General features: G+C 42.6%; 1 protein-coding gene across 5 annotated transcripts in view; it reads left to right on the forward strand.

The window, feature by feature from the left end:
• The window catches only part of LOC102384715 (zinc finger protein 385C), a 225,075-nt gene that overhangs the window by 118,499 nt on the left and 99,253 nt on the right, over nucleotides 1–7,323 (forward strand). The window lies entirely within an intron of this gene.

The raw sequence follows: 7,323 nt of genomic DNA on the forward strand, positions 1-7,323 counted from the left end.
GGGTCCAATGTTGCCCTTATACATGGTAGGGGTATTGACCCTTGCACATCAGGGTTTAAGTCAGTATCTAATTATTTAGAGATTACAGAAGGGAAAAATGACTCCGCAGCCATTACTGCATGCTTCTTACACCTTCTTCTGGAACTGCCCAATGTCCTAGATGAGGTACTGGACTAGAGGGACTTGATGTCCATGTTCATTGACGGGAAAGCTACCTTGCACTTACCTTGTGGTAACAAGTGCACACAGGCAGTTACCATGAAGCAGTTGACATACAAGCTCTCACCCTAGTTTACATCATGATAACTTATTTATACATCCACAGCTTTTGTCTCAGTTCTGCCACTAAATGAGAGCTGCTGTTGTTGCTGCTGTTCTGATTTCACTAAGCCAAGAGCCTTCTTTTGGGGTGAGAAATGGAGCATGTAGAACCTGATCCAAAGTCCACTCCAGGCTATGGAATAGCTCTAGTTGGGTTCAGGGGGCTTTGGTTCGGGGTTCATAAAATTCAGAGATTTTACTTTGTGAAACAGTTTAGTTTGTTCAAATATAGGGTTGACATCTTGTTTTCAAGTGGAGGAATAACTGCAGATTTTCAGGATGTTCTGTTTTGTCTCCTTTTCCCCTTCCCCCAAACAAACTAGACCTTTTTCAAACATGACACAAGACCTTTTTAAAGATATCGACCCTTTTTAAAACTTTTTTGGGATATTCCCATTACTCCTAATAAGTAAGAATGTTGTCAGTTGTTGTCATTCCTCATTCCATCTGCAAGTGTTTTCTGGTGCCCCTGTGCACACGCGCCATTACACATCTGTGGAAGGATTTTCTTTCTTCATAGATCCGAATAGGCAACAAATGATGAAACAGTGCAAATCATATAGGGCTAGCTTCTAACATTTGCTGCAGTTTACATCAGCTGAGGATCTGGCCTTCTCTATTTTAAAAAGATCTCTGAAGGATAGACTGTCTGTTCCTGACTTTCCCCTACAGGTCCACGTTGAGTCAGTGGGAGCTGCCGATGCTCAGCTCTTAAAGGCCAGATTATATGTGCAACTGAAGGAAGAAATCCTCACTGAGATGGAAATTGCTTGTCCAGGACCCTCACCCTGGCAGAATTTTTTGCACTCTTTGCATTGTACACACAGGAGCTCATTCATAGCAGAGGAATGTTTGGATTCTGGTTTGAGGAGGATAATAAACTGAGCTGCCCCTGTCTTTCAGCAACCTGCCACATCCTGTAACTGGTCGGCTGCACAGCTTGGAAGAGGGAGCCAGGCAGCGTCTATCTGATAAGGAGGAGATGAATGCCCCTATTTAATGTCTCAAGACTCAAGGACATTGCTCTCCTGCTTTATGTTACCGTTCTCTCTCGATAGGTTTAAATCCAAGCAGGGATTACAGCTGTTTTGTTTTTAAATTTCAGTGAAAGAAGTAGAAAATTATGGAAATTCATTGGATAGATAAGAAAGAGCTGCTCATTTTTCTTTTTTGGCAATTCGCCTTACTAAAAATTGGGGGAGGAGGAATGTTTTAACTGCTTTCCTTGCAACAGAAAAAGCCCTTAATTGAGTAATTTCTTCTATTGTTTAAAGATGAGAGTTCTCATAAGAATCCAGATTAATGAAGGGGAGGTATTATTCTCCACTCCTGAAATAGCTAAGATTAAAATAATAATAATAATATGCAAAGGGGAAACCAGGACATTCTTTGAGAACTGGAATAATAGCTAGTATGAAACAACCAGGTCTTCCCTTCATGGAGAAAACTGAAGTTAAACTTCATCTTCCCAGTTGAAAATTATTCCATCTGGTACCTGGTATCATGTGAAAAGTCAGCATTAAGCAAAAAATTATTTTTCCCCTCTAAGAGTATTTCTAGGGATAGTACACAACTACTTCACAACTAAAACCATTGTTAACTTAACTGGCAGAGTTCATTCCTTGCATCCGAGAATCCTGTTTTTTACCAACTTGCATCCAAAAATCCAAGAAGGATTTTTTGCTTTTGCTTTGAAAAAAGGAAAGTTTCCCATTTTTCTTTAAGTTTACAGCATCTATCATGTGTTAACCTAGTGCTTATAAATGGGCTTGGTTGCAGCCTTCTCTCAGCTGAAACAAATATTTAATACCTAAAGATCTGAACCAAAGCCCATTGAAATCAATGTAATGTTTTCATAGATTCAATGGATTTTTAATTAAGCCATATTTATTAAGGGAAACTGCGGGGGGATTTTTGAATGGTAGAATATAATTATTCTATATGGAATTTTTGCCTGAATGGTAACAGTAACACATGTGACCCTTCTAGTTGTAAACCCTCTGCAGGGTTTTTCGATACCTGGATAATGGGGTTGCAGTCCCAATCTGGGGACTGTGGGTGCTTTTATAATAGAAATACTGGCTACTACTAATGATTATAACATATAAATTAATAACCTCAAGTGGTCAAGCAGCACAGAACATTGATTTGCTCAGGGGAGAAGGATTTGACAATGGGAAATTTATTCAACGTTTTAAAAAAACAAAATGCTTGGCAATCAAGCTACAGGCCCCAGGAGGTGCCTGGGCTTGAATGGGCTCCTGGTAGAGCTGTGAGGGAACAGAGAGCTTAGCCCTTCAGTGTGGGAAACCCCCAGAGGGGGGAAGAATCCAGCCCTTAAAATATGTTATCTTAATCCTTAGTAAACTCTCCAGCCTGAAAGGTCACCGTCTGGCTTCCTGGCCTTTCAGTGATCAAAGACTGTAGCATTTTGTTCCATGCCTGAGTCATTTTGCTTATGGCTGAGACTCCAATTACAGAGGCAAAGAGTAAAATGATATGTGTCTTCCAGGTATATTAATGATTGTATCTAACATCTTTCACCCCCAAATTATACCCTTGCTGAGGGGAAACAAAGTCCATAGCTGAGAGCTGGATGTGGCACGTCCCTCTCTTTCTTTTATTCTTTTGTATATCCTCTTCCATCCAGCACCTACACTTTATTTATTTGCATGCATGTTCTTCACCAGATCTAGAAGCCTAGTGGTCAGCATTTACGATTCCTCCCTGAATGCTAATTGGAAAGTAAAGGCCATAGAATCACTGGCACTTTTGCCAGTGGCAAAACTCCCATTGACTTTAGTGGGTTCAGGATCTCAGCCCAGTTCTGTGGGTTGTGGTATGTAGTTTCTTGCCCCATTGCTTTCACAGGGAGCCCTCACACACTTAAGTGTGGTTAGTATAAAGGGGCCAGAATCTAACCATGTGAGTCAGCGATTGCTCCTGTTTTGTGCTGGTGAGCATGACAAAGGATCATAACAGGGTCTAGCAAATGGAGTGAAGTCCACTCTGCTGTGTACGGTGAGTGCCATTAAGAATGCATTGGGTGACATTCCCTGGAAGCCACAGTGGGCTTTCTGCTCTAATTTTGCTTATTGTGTGTGTGACCATTTGGGGCAAAAAAGAAGTGACCAGACTGAGGTGAAAAATACAGTTCCTGCCTGCAACTAGTGCAGCTTCACAGGGAGAACAAGGCCTGGAGAATTTTAAAGTCATTAAGAATTCAGATGCATCCCATCTTGTTTTTGCCAGTGCGGTTACAGTAACCAGATTTCCTTGGGCAACAGTTTCATTGCCTTGCTCTGCTTTGCTGAACTAGCTTCGTCCCCCCCTCCCCTCCCCTCCCCAGGCTGCCAACTCCTTTCTCCCCATTTAATACTATGTTGTCAGCACTGGTGATGAGATGAAGTCTGGTTCCTGACCTGGCAGTTCTTCGGCTCAGGAGCAGCAGTGCTGCCAGCTGAGACGCACGGAGACACCTGGCATCACTGAGCAAAGGGGCAGCCTTCCATTCCATCGAAAAATTACATGACATTTTAGCAAAATGTTTTCTTTCTTTAGTTCCCTCTCCTGGTGCCTTTTCTGTCACATTTTGCTTGAATGTATTTCAGGCCTCCCTTTAAGAGACACGCTAAGATAAACTGGACAGCCAGTGGGGTTTGTTGCATGTAGGTACCCTTTCTTTTTGCAAATGCTCATCCAGAATTTACCTCTTAGGACAGTGGATGCTGATATTTTTGGCAGACGTGCCATAAATTAGCCCTGCATCCACCTTGAGTGACACTCTGAATCTCCTTCCCCTATCCAGTCTGCTGCTCTGCCTTCTGCTTCCTGCCCTGGTTGCTGCTGTGCTGCCTGTCCCCTCCCTGATCTACTTCCTGCCATGCCTAAAGGCTGCCTGTGCCACTTGTGCCACATGTTGGCCACCCCATCTTAGGGCCTGTATACAACTTGGAAATTGCTAAGCAGGACTAGAGCTATGAGCTCTGTTCATGACCAGCTAAGAACCCTGCAAATCCCATTATTCTTATTCTGTCATCCCTGTGTACGTACATGCCATCCCCTTCTTCTTTGTCTCCTGTCCTTGTTACATCTTATCATTTCATTTGGAAGCTTTTGGAACTGGAAGTGTTGCTTAAACTGTTATGGGTTGAGAGTAACAACTACCCTGCACGCTGCTTTCACAACCTCTGATCTAGGGCTGGTATATATGTGTAAATGTAGTGAGTTATACTTGGAATAGACCCAGGCTCTGCTGAGAAGCCAGCCTCAAAATTCTAGCTATCAGGTACCACTGAGCAGAGGAGTGACAGTGACTTGAGAAACAAAGAAGCAATAATAGCAATAGTCTGAAATTGTTACCTGCAATTAGTCTTCCTTCTGCAGCTGGCCACCAGGGCCCAGCCCCATAAATTCAGCATTGTCCCATTATGATCTTTTTTTCTCCACTCCAAGCTATACCTTTGTATTCACTTCAAGCACGGTTGCTAATTTCAGTTAGTCAGAACTCTGGCACAAGCCAGGAAGTGGCTGCAAAATAGCTCAGGAGAGGAGACCAGCTCAATGACCTGACCATGTCCTAAAAGCAAGGCGCTGGATGTGATGGTGTCCTTGGACTCGCAGATGTGATTGGGAGCATGATGTAGCCCTGTGCTGAATACTAAAGCTCCACCGCAAATGACAAAACTTTATCAAAGCCTCATGTAAAACGTAAATGAAAATCCACAGCAACAGCAGCCAAGTGCCTTGGTGGGGAGGTTTGTAACTCTCAGGTTGATACCTGACACCAATGGAAAGGTGGGGAAATAATCCCTGGTGCTGCAGGAATTGCTGGGTGAAATTCTATGCCCCGTGATAGGCTGAAGTCAGATTAGATGCTGGTTTTTTACCCTGGGGGTTAAAATTCCTGTGGTTATATAGAGGCTAATTGTGGGTCACTGCCCAAAGTTCCTTTCTTTAGGGCTAGATGGAAGGAGGATCCCCAAAGTGGGTTCTGTTGGGACATGGGTGGCAGTATGGAAAAAATAGAGAACTGCAGGGGCATCATGTTCCCTTTGGGCCTTTTAACAGTCTCTTAATCTCTTCACTCTTCTTCAGGTTTAATGTTTGCTTATGTGAGTGCCAAACTGCTGCGATGACATGAAACAAATTAATAATCATGTAAATAGCCTTAGGAGAGACCAGTAACAGGCACTCGGGGGACCAGCTGTCAATTTTAGATTAGCAAGCATCCAGGCTAAATGTACTGCTGCAAACTACTGTGAACCAAATATCGGGGGAGGGTGTTTGTACACATGCATATGCAAGCTCAAAGCTTCAGTCACCACCGGTGAGTCAGTGAACATATTTCATTTGTTTTTTATTCAGCTTCCCAGCTCTTCACACTCTTTATCATCTTTTTGTTCTCTAAACACAGCATTGCTCTCTGCAAAAATAATCTGGGAACTCCCGAGTGATGTTGGAGTTCAGACCAAAAGCTAAGTTTTGATATGTCAAAATCCATCTTCAGTGTGTGATAATCAAGGCTAACTTAGCACATGTGCACTAGTGTTGTTGCACTTGTTCCTTAGCTATTAGTTGCCATGAATTCCTGATACAGAGTAATGCTTAGATTTGCCAGCTAAACTTGCTGATGTTTCCCAAGTATCAGCTGGATATCTGGCTGATTTAAAGAAAAAAAAAGCAGATCTTCGAGAAACCCAAACTGAACTGCATTGAGCAAGATATCTTTAATGACGTTGGCATTTTGCAGAATGCAGTAATGTTAGCATTTGCATTAGAATATAACCTGTTCTGAAACAAAGTTTGTGCATCTCTGGAAGTCACTGGAAAAGAGCATAGGCTTCTTTGGCTTTTGTGTCTTCATTTTTAATGGAAAGAGGGAAATTTCTATCATATTTTCATAAACACCCAATTTATGAAAGAGTCATTTTAATGCAGTTCTTAGTTCTTCTCTCCTATGTTTCACTGGCAGGCCACAAAGCACTTTAAGAAAAAAGATGTGTACATTATCCCCATTTTACAAATAGAAAAAAAAGTGAAAGGATGTCCTTTCTTTCACGGCACATAATTCAGATGGAGGAACCAGGAGAAGTTGCTGATGTCAAGAACTGGGCAGAATTCAAAAAGGGACTGGATGTTCCAAAGGAGGCATCAGGAAAATCCAGAGTTATTTTATTGGTAAAGGATGTTAACAATTATGGAAAGAACAGTCACTGTGCTTCTTGACTTGAGCTCATTAACTACTAAATGCCAGGATGGAGGTGCCTGTTCGAGTCAAGCAAGGTTTTTAAAGCAGGCAGTCACAATCGGAAATAAGGTACTGGGCCAGATTGATCTCAGATCTATCCAGTTGAGCAATTCCTGTGCTTCTAAACTGAGGCACAGAGAGTGAGTAAATTAGTTGACAAAAAGGTATCCCTGATGGGATAGACCATGCCCTCCTGGCTCCTGGAGCTCTCCATTAGACCATGTCACCTGTACATTCACTGATGCATATGCTGTGGAGTCCCACTGAACTCCGTGGCTCCTCTAACAGGATAGAATTGGGTCCCTCACAGCCACGAGGAGTGAGAGATTATGTAGTGTTAAATGCATGAGAACACATCACATTCTGAACAAATCCCCACTGCTCTGGAAGACAATCATTTCTAATTATCTCTGGGTAGGTTAATTGATACCCACTCATGTCTGGCTTTAATTTTCTTTCTTGTTAGAGGCAATCGTGCTCTGTAAAGACATTGGTAATCAGGCAAACTTTACTGCACTAGATCCAGACTCCTGGGAAATATGATGAAAATTCTGCCATCGTGCTTTCTTATAGGACTTTTAAGCATTGGCGTCAGAGACAAATATGTGAGGAAGGAGTTTGTTTGGGATGGAAAAGGGGTGTTGTCTAATGGTTAGAGCATTCTTGGGGGTCTGTTCCTAGATCTAAGAGGAGAGGGGTCGACTGAACTAGAGCAGAGGGAACTTGGAGTTGGCACTCCTGGGTTTCCTGCT

This window comes from Alligator sinensis, unplaced genomic scaffold, assembly GCF_000455745.1.
Source record: "Alligator sinensis unplaced genomic scaffold, ASM45574v1 scaffold1377_1, whole genome shotgun sequence".
Taxonomy (NCBI): domain Eukaryota; kingdom Metazoa; phylum Chordata; order Crocodylia; family Alligatoridae; genus Alligator; species Alligator sinensis.